This window comes from Rhinopithecus roxellana, chromosome 4 (assembly GCF_007565055.1).
Source record: "Rhinopithecus roxellana isolate Shanxi Qingling chromosome 4, ASM756505v1, whole genome shotgun sequence".
Lineage (NCBI taxonomy): Eukaryota > Metazoa > Chordata > Mammalia > Primates > Cercopithecidae > Rhinopithecus > Rhinopithecus roxellana.
In genome coordinates, this window is record NC_044552.1 from 98,816,334 (window position 1) to 98,835,083 (window position 18,750).

Sequence of the window (18,750 nt, forward strand, 5' to 3'; positions counted from 1 at the left end):
CCTCTCCCCATTTCTTGTTTTTGTCAGGTTTGTCAAAGATCAGATGGCTGTAGATGTGTGGTATTATTTCTGAGGGTTCTGTTCTGTTCCATTGGTCCATATTTCTGTTTTGGTACCAGTACCATGCTGTTTTGGTTACTGTAGCCTTGTAGTATAGTTTGAAGTCAGGTAGCATGATGCCTCCAGCTTTGTTCTTTTGGCTTAAGATTTAAGATTGTCTTGGCAATGTGGGCTCTTTTTGGTTCCATATGAACTGTAAAGCAGTTTTTTCCAATTCTGTGAAGAAACTCATTGGTAGCTTAATGGGGTTGGCATTGAATCTATAAATTACCTTGGGCAATATGGCCATTTTCACAATATTGATTCTTCCTATCTATGAGCATGTATGTTTTTCCATTTGTTTGTGTCCTCTTATTTCACTGAGAAGTGGTTTGTAGTTCTTCTTGAAGAGGTCCTTCACATCCCTTGTAAGTTGGATTCCTAGGTATTTTATTCTCTTTGAAGCATTGCGAATGGGATTCATTCATGATTTGGCTCTCTGTTTGTCTGTTATTGGTGTGTAAGAATGCTTGTGATTTTTGCACATTGATTTTGTATCCTGAGACTTTGCTGAAGTTGCTTATCAGCTTAAGGAGATTTTGGGCTGAGACGATGGGGTTTTCTAAATATACAATCATGTCATCTGCAAACAGGGACAATTTGACTTCTTCTTTTCCTAAATGAATACCTTTCATTTCTTTCTGTTGCCTGATTGCCCTAGCCAGAACTTCCAACACTGTGTTGAATAGGAGTGGTGAGAGAGGGCGTCCCTGTCTTGTGCCAGTTTTCAAAGGGAATGCTTGCAGTTTTTGACCATTCAGTATGATATCAGCTGTGGGTTTGGCATACATCGGTCTTACTGTTTTGAGATACATTCCATCAATACCGAATTTATTGAGAGTTTTTAGCATGAAGGGCTGTAGAATTTTGTGAAAGGCCTTTTCTGCATCTATTGAAATAATCATATGGTTTTTGTCTTTGATTCTGTTTATATGCTGGATTACATTTATTGATTTGTGTATGTTGAACTTCTTCCACTAATTTTTAAAGGTTTTCCTCATATGATCTACTTCTTCACTGTGGTTCACTTAATTTTTTCCTAATTGGAAGATAGCACAAAGAGTTGGCAGTATACATTTCTATGTGACTTTAAGCACATACAGAAATGTTGCAACTTCAGTCTGATTAGGAATAATGATAAAATAATATAAATATAAATAAGGAATAAAATAAATTAGAAAATAAGGGGCTCCAAACTTCTTTAAAGTATTTTCCTTTTGTTATAACCCATTTTTTTCTTATATGAACTCATTTTTATGATATAGTCTTGTCATTAGGGCAAATCATAGGCTTGAATTAAAAGATAAGTAGACACCACTTTATTTTTTTTTAAGTTTTTGTCAGCCTCCATCTATTAACATATCTTTCCTTCCATTTCTCCGGCCTAGTGCCTTATAACAATAGGAGCTCTATAAACAGTACTTTTTTTTTTCTTTTCTCGGGGGCAGGGAGACAGTCTCACTCTGTTGCCTAGGTCGGAGTACAGTGGCACAATCTTGCCTCACTATAACCTCCACCTCCTGGGTTCAAGTGATTCTTGTGCCTTAGCCTCCTAAGTAGCTAGGATTACAGGCATGTGCCACTACACCTGGCTGATTTTTGTGTTTTTAGTAGAGATGAGGTTTCCCCATGTTGGCTAGGCTGGTCTGGAACTCCTGGCCTCAAGTAATCCGCCTGCCTCCCAAAGTGCTAAGATTACAGGCATGAGCCACCACACCTGGCTATAAACAGCACTTAAATGGTGAGTTAGCACTTTCTTGTGAATTTCTGTATTACACTCTATTCTTGCCCTACTCTTTGCCTCCTGACCAGATTGATTCAGTAGCAGCTACTATTGAAGATAATTAACCTAGGAATGAAGTTGAATGGTCTCCCCTTGGTCTTCACTGATATCTTTGTGGGTGGCTCCCCCACTCAGCCTTCTCTGTTCCTACCCCAGCAGAAGGTTGGGACTTCTTTTTACAGCCTACAGAGTATGGATGTCTAGCTTCACCACTTGGCCTTTGCTGGTAGGGTTGGGGGTGGGCTGCTATTTTTTTCTGTGGTGTTTAGCTAGAGTGGAGTGGTTCTTGTTGAAAAGCTTCTGTCTTGGTAGGCTGGCCTACTTCCTGAATAGAGAGGGCATGCTTTTCTTGGGGCTTTTTTTTTTTTTCTGGGTCTCCTCCCATTGGTGTTTTTGGGTTGTTGGTGTCTCCAGTACCCAGTCTGAATTACATGAGACAAAAAGAAAATACATGAAACCAACCAACCAACCGAACAAACAAACAAATACACGAGACAAAAAGAAAACCCATCATTTTGTTCCTTGGATCCTGAGCTCCCTTGTCAGACTGCCACCTTCTCTCCATCTTCTGAAAACAGAAGTTTCGCAGGAACATATAATTTAATTTACAAAAGTTATATTATGCATAACCTAAGAACAGTTGACACTGTATTTGCTCACTAATTACTTGTTGAATTGAAATAAAGAATAGGTGCATATTTCTTGAGATGTTTGTATCCATCTAAGATCTTTGTGATTTGAGAAAGGAAGAGGTGAGTAAAATAAACACCTAAAGCAGTTCTACCAAATTAATTTTCAAATCAACAATTTCTACATCTTTTAGTAACAATTTATAATTTAGAGGAGGAAAGATAAAAAGTATTATATTGAACAATAACCTCAGTCTTTTAGGATTGTTACATGAAATTCATTTTGGATAATCATTTATCTTTTAATTCTTCTAGTGCTGTAGATTAAATGAGCCTGGTGTTGTATCACTGAACTATAGATCCTTTATGGAGCCAGTGGAGGCTTTCTCACTTATTTTGGCGCTGTCCCACACCCTGAAAGATGAAGGTTCAAATGAGTCAGGTGATCTTTTCACAAATGCAATTGGAGTGTTCAGTTTACATTTTTAAACGTACTTTAAAAGTACTTTTACTTTCACCTTGAGTCACTCTTCCCAGGCTTTATCTAGGTGGCTTAGGTTAGCTAGGGCTGTGTCCCATGATGTACAGTCCCTTTACACAATGTTGGAGATCAAACTTGGCTTCATGTCTTGCTTCATATTCCCACAGCCTCTCAGAGTCCTGTGGACGATGACTGAGGAGACAAACCATGCAAGCAACATACTTTTTAAAAAGTCAGTTTCAATAATGACTTAATTTTAAGTTATAATTTCATGGAACACTTTCATCACTTTCTGTTTCACAGTATTTTACCCAGTTATTAATTAATCTAAGTAGTGTATCTTCGGGAGGTAAGACAGTTATTTCCATTTTACAGATGAGGAAATCAAGAAAAGTCATTTAGTTTATGACTTATCCAAGAGCATTCAGTGAGTTGAGATTAGAAGTGGAACAACAGACCAAGATTGGAACTCTAAATGTTTTCTTTAACGACCATCCTGTGCTTAGCCCAATAGACCGTGCCAGTAACCAAATTAAATTTACTTATCTTTCACAATGAGAACAAGGGGGAAAAAAGATTATCCAATTAGAATTTTGTTATAGACAAGGTCTGTAAATATCTAATTTTTCAGTCTGATGCATCAAGAATGTTAAATCATTATCATATCTCCTCTTTCATATGTAGCATAATAGAAAGCCCATAATACAAGATGATAATTTTTAAAAAAATATTGTTATTAAGAAATATGGTAGTTATTTGAAAATAAATAATTCCATTTAATTTTTTACAATGTGAAGAAAAATACGATATGTACATAGCAAACATAAATATAGTACATATACTTTTCATTAGATACATTCTATATCTGCACTTCATACATTATACATACACAATGTAAGACACTGAAAATTTGGGATAGGTTTATAAACTATCGATGCTACCACATGAAAGAATACTGTTGTGTGAAATAATTGGAATTTGGGAACAGGCTTATTTAATTTTCATCTTCGCCTTCCCCATTAGTTTGAATGTATTTAAATATTTATCTAAATACGGTGTCAGATTGGGCTGCTATAATAAGAATACCATAGACTGGGTAACTTAAACAACGGGTATCTACTTTCCCTGGTTTTAGAGGATGAGAAGTCCAAAATTAGGGTGCCAGCATGGTCAGGTTCTGGTGAGGCCCTCTTCCTGGTTTCCATATGGCGGCCTTCTTGTTGTATCCTCACATGGCAGAGAGAAAGGAAGCAAGTGTTACTGAGTCTCATATAAAGGCATTAATCCCATCATGAGGATTCTACCCTCATGACTTAATTGCATCCCAAAGGTCCCGCCACCTCATACCATCTCTTTGAGGGTTAGGGTTTCAACACATGACTTGGGGAACACATAACATATAGATATAGTTTCTTTTTAGAGTAGTTTGTTTCATGTTGGGAAAAAGTTACTCAAAATTAAGGGCCTAAATTCTAGATACATCTCTTAGTCTGCTAAATATATTGATTATGGAAGCACATTTGCAGGATTGTCTTTGAGAGTTAGCATCCTGACATTGCAATTCATTTGTATTGTAGCATCATCATGGAGATTTCTTTTGTGCTTTTTCCTTTTCACACTTTATCCTATTCCTGAGATTCTCTTTTTGCACTCTATTAAAATTCAAGTCAACATCAGGTAAAGCTGGATCATAATGTATTGCTTTTTCAGACAGCGGCTTCTGTTTTTCACATTGAGTATTTTCTTTAAAATGACTCAGTTTGAAGTGATACTAAAGAAGTTTAAAATTAGAGATCATCGCTCAGTTATCTAAGATTAGGAATGCCTATAATAAAACTAAAGTATTATCAAGCACACCGCCTTGCGCTTACAGTCCTAGCATTTTGGGAGGCCAAGGTAGGAGGATCACATGAGGACAGGAATTTGAGGCCAGCCTGGTGGGCAACATGGTGAGACTGTATCTCTACAAAAAATAACCAGAAAATTGTCTGGGCATGGTGATATGTGCCTGTAGTCCTAGCTACATGGAAGACTGAGGTGGGAGGATCACCTGAGTCCAGGAATTCAAAGCTGCAGTGAGCTATGATCACACCACTGCATTCCAATCTGAAGGACAGAGTGGGACCGTATTTTTAAAAAACAACACAACCTATTTATTATACATTTTATTTCCCAAGTCCAAATTAATTATTCCTATGTTTGAAGTCCCATAGTATTTGATTATTAGCGTATATTTTATTTTGCCTTATATTGTATGAGCTGTTTACTTAATCCTCACAGAGTGTAATAAAGTGCTTTACACTTTGCCTATTCTCAAGTACATGTTTTAGATTAAATTTATCCCCCTAAAGAAAAGATCAGCATGCGACCCCTTTCTGATATCTGGTCCGTTAGTGTGGATATGTTGATTTTGTTTTTATTCCAGCTTGCTTCTCTTTAGACTATCAAAGTATAGATTCATTTTTAGTTTTACTTTCCATTAATAGTGTATTCACCTAGTTAGATTGTTTTCCCAGTAGTCTTTTAATTTCTCATGGTAAAAATAGATTATCATTTCTCAATTACTTCTAAATATAAATTCCATTCTAATAAATGCCATTTAGATATCCAGTCCAACTGTAACAGTGCCTACCACACAGTAGGTGCTCAAAAAATGAATAAATGGATGAATGAGTGAACTAACGAATGTTCTTACCGCCTGTCCATTTAATAGTTTATTCATGTAGGTATTTATCAGTATGGCTGCTATGTTCATATATTTGCAGTTGCTAAAAATTCTTAAACTCCTTAGTGGTAAAGGCTGACTCTCTGCAAGTAGGCGTGAACATGTTACCTCAAACCTATTAATTTAAGATGTAGCAAGTTAATATTATCCAAAGTAGACTGATAGTCTAAGACCCACTAAGAATTGCATGGAATTGTTATATAGATTAAATGAGGTATAATGTGTGTTTGTAAAGGGAGTCTGTATAACTGTAAAGTACTACACCAAGGTTAGTTTGGTTAAGCACACTTTTATTAATATGGAACTGATAATATATGTTGTAGTTATGTTGTAGTTACTAACTATATTTCTTAGAATATGCAATGTACGTTTGAGCAAATAGACTGGATTATATAAATTGTCAAGATTGGAACTAAGCTCTTCAGGAGTATCTAATTCTTGGTAAGGTGTCTTTAGGTGTTCCTAAATAATTGGAGGATGTAATTATGAGAAAATTTATAAATGAATAATAACTAAGTATGTACTGTTGACAGATTGTTATTGAAAAGCAGATTTCTAGATGTCAGCACTACAACTTAAAAGTGAAGCTTTTTATTTTGAATGAAATATTAGTAGTTTGGGTTTATTTGTACAAAATATTCAAAGACTGGATGTTGAAAGATTTAACTTGTCTCTAGAGATTATTTAAGAGCAAGACTAGATTTTCTGTTCATTTGAAATTAGAAATGAAGGAAACAAGTAAAATGGTTTATAGTTGAAAATGTATTGTGAATTGGAAAGGATTTTCAGTTCCACTCAAGAAAACATTTAAGTCCATTAGTAATATCTGGCCTTTTAATTTTAAGCCAAAAACAATTTACTAAGGATAGTCTAACTTTAAAAAAGTCACTGTGAAATATGTTTCTTGGTTTACAGTTTTGAGCGTTTGGAAAGCTATATAATTTTTTTCTTACCTCATACAAAAAGAGAGCATTTATCTTTTTTCTATAAAATTTTCTTTTCACTGGTGTCATTTTGTTATGCTCCTTGCATTTGTACAATAGGATAGTACAAAGTACTGTGGTCTTATTATTCAATGGAAATGTGGCCTTTCAGGGATCATTTGCTGTCTAGAAGTCTATTTACCAGTAGTTATGAACAGGTTGTGCTTCACTGTTAGGTTGATGTGGTTGCAAGGCAGCCTTTTAAAAAGAGAAGAGTTTTAAGTATCATGCTTGGAAAAGATCTGAAGGACAATTAAAATCTAATGTCTAATAACCATTTTAATGCAGATATCATTTTAAAATTGTTTATATTTTGTTCCCTTTCTTTGATATAATAAGTCCGTTAGTCATGATTTCTTTTAAGAACCTCCTTAGGATTTTAGGCAGATAAAGGCTGTTGTCTTAACCTCTAGACAGCATATAGTGTATTTAAATACATATGTATGATAAAGCCTTGCAATTTTAGATCAGACCCTTTTGGAAGTCTAGATGTGGTCTGCACACTGGTTGAGTAGAAATTCACTTTTTTTGTTTGTTTGTTTGTTTGAGAGATGGGAACCTGCTATGTTGCCCAGGGATCCTCCAGGCTCAGCTTCCGGAGTATCTGGGACTGTAGGTGCACTCTACTGCACCCAGCTCCCAAGTTCATTTCTGTATTGACTTTGTAGAGCAACTTGCTTAACAAATTGATAATTATACATACATTTCAAAAAATATGTTTAGCCTTGCTAAGAGAAAAACAAAATCTTTCAAAGAATCATTAAGCAATTTCAATTGCATTTGTTTATATACAAACAATATACTGTTTATAGTGTCTAGCATAACTTCTTTGTATATGCTCATTTTAGTAACAGTACAAGGCTGAATGAGGGAAACATATAATAGAGAAATGGCAAGCTGACTGAAAGATATAGTTAAAATAGTTTCTTAATTCTGTTTGTACTTTCCAAAATGGTAGCCGCTAATGATGTATAGCTGTTGAGCTAGACTGCAGTGAGATGTGCTGTAAGTATAAAATAACACACCACATTTTGAAGACTTGATGCAAAAAGAAAGAATGTAAAATATCTCACTAATAACTGATATGTACTGCTATGTTGAAATAATGTTTTAAAACATACGGTTAAATAAAATGTATTATTAAAATTCATCTTTTTTTAATATGACTACTAGGAAATTTAAAATTATATATGTGCTTGCATTTCTAGATAGCACTATTAAACAGCACTGATCTGTATGATCTTAAACATTACAATTATATATTGGATAACTGCAGCTTTAGCTTGTGTTCTAGAAGGAGTTCAGATGTTGTACCTGTTTTGGCCGCATTTTCTTTCTTTGTATTCTTCTCTCACTTAGCCTCGGTCCAGTTTGAGAGCTGTTAGTGTTCCAGCATAAGATTCTCTTCTTAATCCTCTTTTTTTTTCTTCTTCTTCTTTTTTTTTTAAGACTGAGTCTCACTCTGTCATCCATGCTGGAATGCAGTGGCGCAATCTTGGCGCACTGTAACCTCCACCTCCCGGGTTCAAGCCATTCTCCTGCCTCAGCCTCCTCAGTAACTGGGATTACAGGCGTGTGCCACCACGCCTGGCTAATTTTTGTATTTTTAGAGGCAGGGTTTCACCATGTTGGTCAGACTGGTCTCGAACTCCTGACCTCGTGATCCGCCCACCAAATTGCTGGGATTACAGGTGTGAGCCACCGCACCCGGCCAATCCTCATAATATTTTAAGATGATTTCATCTTCCTTCCTCTGGAGGTCACAGACATTGGCAAGTCATTCCCTAAGTGAATATGAATAATATTATGTGTTTTGAAGAAGTGAAATCTGTGGTCTAGCTACCTTTCAGATTCCCCTTTTCTCTCAGAGGAAGGCTTTTGCCTGCATAGTAGTATTGTCACAATCTGTAACTTATAGTTCAGATTCAGAAACCCCTTTTCTTACTGGAAAGCATATACAACAACAGAGAAAATAAAAATAAAGAAAAAAACAGCATAAATGCCATTTTTAGAAGGCAAAAAAAAAAAAAAAAAAGTCTACAAACCCCAACGTGCTGCTTAAAGTGATTGAAACCCAGCAGAGAGGTGAAACAGCACTGGGGGCAGGGAGCTGAGAGGCCAGCGTGGTGACAGATTTCAGAACGCACCAGCACTAAGGAACTACCTAAAGGCATGGCACCAGCCCTAAAGACCAAAGGCTGGAGCTGGTGCCACCATGGTCAAAACTGAGATCTGGCATTAGGCAATAGCCACTTAGTCAGGGGAAGGAGGAGAGAGAAACAGAAGGTGTGGGACAGTATCTAGTAGGATCAGACCTCAGCCGGCAAACAGAAATACATTTTCTGAAGTTCAGGTGTCATCTTGGAGAGTAGGCCTGTTACTCTTGGGACAGTGGTCAGTTAGGCAACTAGGGGGAACTAAGCTGGCTGCAGAAGCTCTCCTGGACCCCGTGATGCAAAAAACTAATTTGAAAAAGATAGTTTCACACTGTGGCATGGAAAAGAGAGCTCTTGAAGATTGGAAAAGGCTGCCTTTATCCCTCCTTCCCCCAGCCCTTCCCTGTCTGGAACCTCCTACCTGGTCCAGGAAAATCTAATCTATTCAGCCAACTTTGTAACCATAAGTTACAAAGTATATTCATATGACATCAGTTCAAACATACTATTAAAACAGAAGAAAAACACATGAGAAAGAAGCATACTGGCAGATTAATTCTTCCCTAGTCCACTCATCGAACCTGAGTGCACTAGTGCTTCCGCTTGTCTACTTAGATCTTGATTTTTTTGGTTTCTTTTATTAAAACATAATATTTTGGAAGGCAGCTATGCTAACCACTATACCACCAACGCCACTAAAACATAATATTTTGAAGAGTAGAAACTATTGTTCCAGCACAAAATGTAGTATCTACATCCTAGAAGGCCTTTTATACTTTAAGATGGTGTAAATGCTTGGGTAATAGCATTTATCATGATTGGAAAAGGATTGCCATCAGTCTTTCTAGAGTAGGAAAAAGTGGTCTCAGAATGGTGGAATTTTTAGTTTGCCTTTTTTTTTTTTTTTTTTTTAAATGTTAGGGAAGCTATGAAGTGTACTTATTATTGCCAAATTCACCTGCTGAAGGCTACTTTATGCATAGTGTGTGGCATTCATCCATGAGTTTCAGGTAGGGAAACAGGCACTGACATTAAGGATCCCAGACAATTTGCGGATCCCAGACAATTTGCTGACTTTGAAGCATTAAATGGGTAGTTTAATTTTTTCTGCCTCTTTACTTAGGAGACTTTTCACAGGTTGAAAGCACAAAGAACCAAGTGTAATACTAGTGTTCACATCTTTTCTAGATAGCATACTCCTTTCAGATGAAGGCTCAAGACCTGCATACTCACTCCCCCGCCCCACCCCCCCACCCCCAAAAGAATAAAAACATACTCCAAATTGCATGTGATTTTAGGTGGTTTGAAGATCCTCTAAAGCTTCTCCGTGGGCCCTGAGTTAATAACTCCCATTTTAAAGAGTGTACTTTTTTTTTTCTTCTCACGGTAGAATCTTTTGGACTTCTTGTTTCTAGAGGCTCTTGATTTATGATGTCATCTTTTCAGTTGTTATATTTAAAATTGGACTTATAATTTACTTGTCTTATTGACTGATACAATAAAATGTAAATGATTATTAGTGTTTTGCTTATAAATTGCTTGACTAATTTTTGCCTACTATCTAAAACATTTGCCAAAATTTCTCAAAGAACCAGTGCTAAGCTTAATTTATCACATTAAGCTTGATTCATCACCTTTTTCCTCTTTAGGGGAATTGACTTCTCTTTGTGTAGTCATTGATTTAACAACAAGTATTTTAATGTCTTCGTTGTTTGAGGAAGAATTGGCAGACCTAAATATATACCAGTTTCTTATTATTTAGAGTTATAGAGTAATGATTCATGTGATAGGTTCTTGCTGGTTTTTAAAGTATGTATCTAAAACCATTTATGAGTTAATTTTTATGTAGGTAATTTAATTCCAAAAACTGTGTCAGGCTGAGTTAAAGAAGTTACAAAACATTTATTTGTGTCTTTTAGACATAAGTTGTTTCACTTTATTTTAAGCTTCCTTGATATTTGCTTAAGTTACATTTTTATCTTGCAAAATAGTTGGAAACAAACATGCCATTTTCAGGTATTATAGTAGAATTCTATTTTGAAAAAGTACTAGTCGAAAGAGGCTTTTTTCTAACTTTCAGATTGCTGCTTGGAACCCTTTAAATTACAGAATCATATTAATGTGCCTTTTTTACCTGATATCTGACAAGGAATCTATTCATGCTGTTTCTTATATATAGTGCCAATTCTTTGTATCCCTAAGTTATTTATATGAAATAGATAAATTTACAGTGTCTTTTTTTCTTCTCACTAGCCCTGTGTTTTATCTAATAGTAAAGATTATACCTTGAAAAATAAAATACAGAGGCACCTCTATTTTCTTGTAAAATGTACCTGATCTCAGAGACAACACCTTGCTTTACCTCATTTTACCACCAAATACAGAGTTATTTCTTTTCTACTGAAAAAAGCACTTCAATGCATTAATGACATACTTATCCCATTGATGCATATTCATTCTAAGGCTTGTCTCATGATGCTTGCTTGCTGATGATGATTTGCTCATCTTAATTTTTTTTTAAGTCATGAGAACAACTTTTGTGTTTTTGGAGTCAAGGAATATTGGCAGATTCAGTCCCTGCTTGTCTTCTTAACTGAAGTCTCTTTATTGTTGGGATCTCTTATGGTATTCTACTGATTTCTCTTTCCTTCTCTACTCTCCATTCTGCCTACTCCCTTCCAAATAATTCACATCTAAGACTCCTGAAACAGAAGTGTTAGTCTTAGGCTCCTTTATATATCAACACCATTTTGAGTATCACCTGCTAGAAATTGAAAGGAGGCTCTGAGTTTGTGAGTTCCACAGTAATAACAACCAAACTTCAGAAAATGAAGTGGAAAATTTCAGTTTGATCATAGCAATAAATTCACTTTGTCTCTACTGACCATAGTCATAATATTTGCAAAGTGATGTTTCTTGACTCTTATACCACAGATGACTTCAGATGTGTTAGTACCAGCTAAGAATGTAATACCACAGCATTTAAAAAATTTGCATGAATCTTGGGTTTCTTTTTCTAACGCTAAATTAAGGAAGAATTTTAGGAAGCTGTTAAGCTTCTTCATTACATATTTCTATTTATGCTTCATCTGTTATCTCATTTATAGGAATCCTTCCTTAAATTTCCATAAGACCAGGTAATCTTTATCTTGTTCAGATCATGTTAGAACTTTAGCTGTCAGTTTTGGTTTTGCATATCAAAATATTTTAGGGAAAAGTAATCTACATATAAGTTTGCTTCATATTCTTTCACTAAAAAATCTGTATTACATTTCTCAAGTATATTTTAGACTGACATTATACCACTGGTTAGTTTTTCTACAAGGAGATATGTGTTATTTTTTGTTTGTGTTGCTTTTTCTTATTTATCAAGCAACCATTGATCACCTGCCATGTGTCAGGCACTATGCTTAGAGGCTTGGGATTAGGATATAAAATGTCTTATGATGACACTTGACAGGTTTTGATAAGAGACTCTTAAAATATGAAACCTTTATCAGTGTGAGTTTCAGTGTTGAGTCGTAGTGCATCTAAAGGAATTCCATAAAACCAGCATTTTAGTGTTAGGGTTGAGAAGTCTTTAGTAATGAGAAGACTACTGTACTACATGGTTCATGTGAGCCTGTAATCAAATTCACCAGTTTTTTTTAGGTTTCTTCAAACTTGCTGCCTCTTTAAGATGATGAGCTCCCAAGAGTGGGGAGCTCTACCTGGTCCAGAGTCTGACATATACTATAAATAAGTAATATATAATATGATTGATGAGTGGATGATTCAAATTCTGTGAAGAGGGAGAAGATGGGAAAGAGCCAAGATGAACAGAAGTGTAGCCTAGTTTTCCTCCTCTGTTGTTGCCTTTCTCTTTTTTTCTCTAATTCCCTTTTTAAGAAGCAGACCATGTTGACTGAAGGTACCCTCTGAAGAGGCTGGATAGAGCTTTTCAGGCCCAAACTGATTTTATCACTTAGATTTGATTATGTTCTGGGAGATTAATTATCCTTAACCAAACTTCTTAATTATTATTTTTTAATGAATTTGGGAGTATCCATGGTTTATTAAGTGAAAAAAAATTAAGATGCTAATTAAAACAATTCGTGTCTTCCCATTAGGTTGACATACACTTAGATAAAAGTTTCATGTCCCTTTGATCATAAAGGAGAGTGAAATGATTCACTCCCACCTTGGTCATATTGAATATCATAGGAAGGAAAAAGAGAAGATTATTAACAGTTGCATTACATACCTTTTATTGTTTGACTTGTTATAGGCAGGCATTACTCTGGTAATTAAACAAAATCAATAAAATACATAAAATTTAAACAAAACACAGCAACAAAACAAAGGATTGAATCTGTCTCTTTTAATATAAGCAGTCGCATTGGCCTCTGTTCAAGTTTGCCTATGTACAACACAAATATTGTGATATATTAGAAAGAGGCCAAAGCTTGCCAAGCTTAAGGTGGGTCCTGGTATATCTTTCCTCAAAACAAGGTACCTAATAATCTACATTAAGCTAAACTGAGAGATACCACATTAGTGATTCTTTCCAGATAAAGATCCTCTCTAAAGTGATTCATCAGCTTCCCCTGGAAAGAATTATGGCATTACTCAAGCTTATTTACTTATTTATTTATTTATATTTTATTATTCCAAACTTTTAGATTCAGGATGTACATTTGTAGGTTTATTACCTGGGCATATTGTATGATGCTGAGGTTTGGAATATGGGTGATCCCATCACCCAGGTACTGAGCATAGTGACCAGCAGTTTTTCAACCATTGCCTGCCTCCCTTCCTCCTTCCTTTAGTAGTCCACATTGTCTATTGTTGCCATCTTTATGAGTACCCAGTGTTTAGCTCCCACTTAGGAGAACCTGCATTTTCTGTCCCTGTGTTAATTTTCATAGGACAGTGGCGTCCAGCTATATCCATATTGCTACAAAGTACATGATTTTGTCCTTTTTTATGACTCTGTAGTATTCCACGGTGTATGTCTACCACATTTTCTTTATCTAGTCCACCATTGTTGGACACCTAGGTTGATTCCATGTCCTTGGTATTGTGAATAGTGTCACAGTGAACACGAAAGTATGTGTGTCTTTTTGGTAGAATGATTTGTTTTCTTTGGATATATCCCCAGTGATGGGATTACTGGATCAAATGGTAGTTCTGTTTTACTTTCTTTGAGAAATCACCAAACTGCTTCTTGCAGTGGCTAAGCTACTCTACATTCCTCCCAAGTGTAGAAGCATTTCCTTTTCTCCATAGCCTTGCCAGTATCTGTTGTTTTTTGACTTTTTAAATAATAGTTATTCTCACTGGTGTGAGATGGTATTTCATTGTGGTTTTGATTTGCAGTTCCCTGATGATTAGTGATGTGGAGCATTTTTTCATATGTTTGTTGACTGCTTTTATATGTCGAATTTTGAGAGATCTCTGCTCATATCTTTTGCTCATTTTTTAATGGGATTATTTGTTCTTTGCTTGTTCGGTTGTTTAAGTTACTGATAGATTCTGGATATTAGACCTTTGTTGGATGCATAGTTTGCAATATTTTCTTCCATTCTGTAGGTTGTTTACTCTGTTGATAGTTTCTTTTGCTTTGCAGAAGCTCTTTAATTATGTCTCACTTGTCAACTTTTGTTTTTGTTGCAATTGCTTTTGAGGACTTAATCATAAATTCTTTCCCAAGGTCAGGATCTAGAATTGTGTTTCCTAGGTTTTCTTCTAGGATTCTTATAGTTTGAGGTCTTACATTTAAGTCTTTAATTCATCTCGAGTTAATTTTTGTTTATGGTAAAAGATAGGGGTCTAGTTTCATTCTTCTGCATATGGCTAGCCAGCTATCCCAGGACAATATATTGAATAGGGAGTCCTTTCCTCATTGCTTATTTTTGTCAGCTTTGTCAAAGATTAGATGACTGTAGCTATGCAGCTTTATTTGAGTTTTCTATTCTGTTTCACTAGCTTATGTGTCTGTTTTTGTACCAATATCATGCTGTTTGGCTACTGCAGCCTTGTAGTATAGTTTGAAGTTGGATAATGTGAAGCCTTCATCTTTGTTCTTTTGCCTAAGATTGCTTTAGCTATTCAGGTTCTTTTTTGATTCCATATGAAGTTTACAATAGATTTTTTCTAATTCTATGAAAAGTGACAGTAGTTTGATAGGAATAGCATCTGTAGATTACTTTGGGCATTATGGCCATTTTAAAGATATTGATTCTTTCAACCTGTGAGCATGGAATGTTCTCCATTTGTTTGTGTCATCTGTGATTTATTTTAGCCATGTTTTATAGATCTCCTTGTAAAGACCTGTCACCTCCTTAGTTAGATGTATTCATAGGTTTTTTTTGTGTGTGTTTTGTGTGGCTATTGTAAATGAGATTTTGTTCTCAATTTGGTTCTCATCTCGAGCATTATTGGTGTATAGAAATGCTGCTGATTTTAATACCTTGATTTATATCCTGAAACTTTACTGAAGCCCAAACTTATTAAAACAACGTCTATACAGCATGAGAGTTAGAAACAAAGAGCCAGAGAAAGTGAAGTTTGATTACCAGTTGTACTTATTAAAATCTGTGTGCCTTTAGATAAATTGGTCATTTCCATTAGCTTCCATATCTATTAAATGAGTGTAATCATGGGACTTAACTCATGGCATTCTTTAAAAAGATTAAATGGCAATCCTAAATTCCTAACACTAAAAGAGTATTCAAATTAAATTAATAGCAGAGAAGAGCAATGTAATATAAAATTATAGTTAGCACAGAGCCTTGCATTTTGAAATTCTCAATAAATAATTTTTTGTTGTTGCATTAGTAATTATCAGTACTAATTTATAGAAACATATCCTTACTAATATACACTATATATGTAAATATACACACACATATATAGAATAAAGTACACACATATACATACATGCTCAGGGCTGCCATTTAGAGCATCCTATTTACAATCTACTCAGGAAACTTAATTAGTTATCAGAAGTTGGCTTTGTGAAAATGTGATCAAAGAAAAACAGATGATCCTGGAGGGTATTTCATCCAGGCTGTAGTAGAGCTTGGAAAATTAGGCCTTCCACATTAGTACATACTTTTCCAGCATTCATGTTACTCATCTTTGCTGATTATATCAGTGAGTCTCTGCCTTCCCCTCTGACCATCTGCTGCTGCTGCCTCCTCCTCCTCCTCCTCTTCTTCCTCCTCCTCCGCCGCCGCCGCCGCCGCCTCCTCCTCCTCCTCCTCCTCCTCCTCCTCCTCCTCCTCCTCCTCCTTCTTCTTCTTCTTCTTCTTCTTCTTCTGTACATAACATTCATACATACATTCTTCTTTCATGCTGCATGCTATATGAACTCTGACAGATTTATATTTTTGAACTCTTGTTTGTTATTAACCATGAACTTCAATATTTCATGCAAGGCAATTAATTTTTTCTTTTCTTTTTAATATCATATATTTTCTAAATATGTGTACTATGATTTTTTAATGCATACAACTAATTTAAACATCAAGTAAGCATGTATATTATTTCATTTAATCTTCAGAGCATGTTTGTGAAATAAGTCATATCCATTCGTCCAACAAAAATACTGAGGCTAAAGAGGCATTAAATGAGTTGCCTGAAGTTACGTAGTTAACAAGCACCATAGTTAGGAATTCTGTCTACTCCATGATTTCAGGCCCATCTTTCCACAGCGTCACGACAACCTTAACAGAAAGGTCTTAATTTATGAATCTTCTCTCTTAGGATGGATTACTTCTATAAATATGTTCATTTTGTAGTGATTTTTACTTGACTCAACTTCATAATAACCTTTCCTGACCTTGTAACCCACCCACACCCTCCTTATTAACTGGCATAATGGAAGAAAATAAGAGATTACGGATCCTTGAGAAAACAAAGGACAAAGAATGACTCAGGTGTGACGGTATCTAATAAATTAGAGGACAGCTTCAGCAAGGAGGAGATGAGGAAGGAAAACAGAATATATGTCTAGAAATAACAGGTGAATTGAAGGGTGGATAAACCTGGAGATCAAGACTGGGTGTTCTCCATTCAATTAGAAATGAAAGTTTGGGGAGTGAGTAAAGAAAGGGATGAATATGAGAGATAAAGAAACTTGGAGGAAGGAGGCAGTCTGTAACAATTTCTGTGGGAACCTCAGCATTGAATCAAGCAGAGAAATGTGTTTGACGTTGTTGATAGCCTTGTGCTTTAGGAATATTTTTTTGGTCATTTTTTTTCATTGTGATAAAATCCATGAACCATGAAAATTACCATTTTAACCACCTTTTTTCTGTCATGACAGCATACTATTCAGCATTCAAACCATTTTCAAATGTACAAATCAGTGGCATTAAGTACATTATTAATCTCCTGCCACTATTTTCACTGTCCATTTCCAGAACTTTCTCATCATCCCAAACAGAAACTCTGTAGCTATTAAACAGTAACTCCTCATTTCTCTCTCTTCTTCACCCCTGGTAACCACTATTCTATTTTCTGAATTTGTGAGTTTGCATATTCTGTATACCTCATATGATTCAAATCATACAGTATTTGTCTTTTTCTGTCTGGCTTATGCCACTTAGCATAATGTTTTCAAGTTGTATCCATATTATAACATGTCAGAATGTCATCCCTTTTAAGGCTGAATAATATTCCATTGTAGGTGCATACCACATTTAAAAAATCCATTGTATTTTTTTGTTTGTTTGTTGAGACAGGGCCTTGCTCTGTTGCCCAGACCCGAGTACAGTGGCACGATCATGGCACACTGCAGCCTCAACCCCCTAGGCTCAAGTGATTCTTTTACTTGAGCCAACCCAGTAGCTGGGACTACAGGCGTGTGCCACCATACCTGGCTAATTTCTTTTTTTTGTAGAATTGAGGTCTCGCTGTGTTATTCAGGCTGAACTTAAACTCCTGGCCTCAAGCAATCCTCTTAATTCAGCCTCCAAAAATGTTGGGATTACAGGCATGAGCCACTGTGAAAATTTATTATTGATGGGCATATGGGTTGTTTCTACCTTTTGGCTATTGTGAATAGTACTGCAGTGAATATTGGTGTACAAAATAATCAATTTTAAAACTACATTGAAAATCTTTTGTGAAAGTACTGTTTTAATTATTGTTTCATACTATTTAAGTCATTCAGAAAGTCTGATAAATTTGTGTGAGGAAAAGAGAGTATTATGACTACTTTTCACATTTTTGCTGAGCACATTCTAAGGTTGTAATGACCATAACCTGCTTCAAAAATTCACACCAGTCATCTAATAGAATGGAAAAGTATTATTATTATTAGATCTCTGTCTCACTTTTTGGGAATAATCTAATTAGTTTCCCCATGAGGATAAGTGGGTCTTTAAGTCACTTATAAAGGGTGATCCTAGTCAGCTAGGTGATTGTTTATACTCAAGATTTTAAGACGTTTTAGAGTTATGCGTACTGCATAGCACTCTGCACTGAGCGTGACTTTGTTAATGGACATCTCATGCTTTCTCCTGTTATCAGCTCAGCACATGAGATTCTAGAACTTTGCCTTGAATGCTTAGAATAGAACTTAGTCATCCTATGGAGGTTGAACTCCCTCATACTTTATGTTAACTTTTAACTTTTAGTTGAGCAATGCGTATAGGTAGGATAAGTGTAGTAATTTATAAACAAAAAACTTAAGACTGACAATTTAGCCTTCTATTTAATTCCTTTTAAATTTGAAGTAATTAAAATAGTTTTAGTATATATTATTAGTATAAATGTGTTTAGAGCTGATATCAAAAGAAAGGATAAAATAAATTGTAATAGTTCAAATTATTTTACATGAGATACTCAGTTAAGTAAAAAGTTCGTTCAAGGCCTTTTACAAATGATAGCTAGACAGTAGTTACT

The 18,750-nt window shown here is 35.4% G+C and overlaps 1 protein-coding gene and 1 non-coding gene across 2 annotated transcripts in view; both read left to right on the forward strand.

The window, feature by feature from the left end:
* The window catches only part of RNGTT (RNA guanylyltransferase and 5'-phosphatase), a 330,605-nt gene that overhangs the window by 228,748 nt on the left and 83,107 nt on the right, over positions 1-18,750 (forward strand). The window lies entirely within an intron of this gene.
* Positions 3,026-3,214, forward strand: LOC115897146. The gene has a single exon (XR_004057077.1). It is a non-coding gene; the product is annotated as a small nucleolar RNA SNORA73 family (small nucleolar RNA).